Genomic DNA, 466 nt, shown 5'->3' with positions numbered 1-466 from the left:
TCCCAGGCCACCTAGCAATCCATTTTTCCAATTGCAACCGTTCATTATTTACTTAGTTAAAATAAAATGAGTGGAGGAAAGGTGAGGTAGGACATTTAGTGAAGTTCTTGCAACCGAAAGGAACAAAATGGTTCTTTCCAAAGGTACATTTTTTGTAACATATAGACACATTTTCCCATAAGAAACTCCCAGCACAATTGAAAGCACATGTGCAGATGGCCAGGGCGTGCTGTGCATGTTACTGTGCAAGCAATTCAGCAGGGCTGCTGCAAAACCAGCTTTCTCAGCTCTGGGTGCTCGGGCTTGTCTCCATAACAAGCTACCATGTAACAAACAGATCTCAGCAGGGTGAACAACAGTTGCAAAAAGTGAGCTGTTTCCTTCATCCCCACCCTGCTCCCTTCACTCTCAAAAGTTACAAACTGTGAGTTTCCTTCCTGATAAACTCCAAGGCTTCCTCACTGAT

The sequence above is a fragment of the Macaca thibetana genome, chromosome X, assembly GCF_024542745.1.
Source record: "Macaca thibetana thibetana isolate TM-01 chromosome X, ASM2454274v1, whole genome shotgun sequence".
NCBI classification, from domain to species: domain Eukaryota; kingdom Metazoa; phylum Chordata; class Mammalia; order Primates; family Cercopithecidae; genus Macaca; species Macaca thibetana.
The sequence above is the reverse complement of the archived record's forward strand: the minus strand, read 5'-3'. Positions refer to the sequence as shown.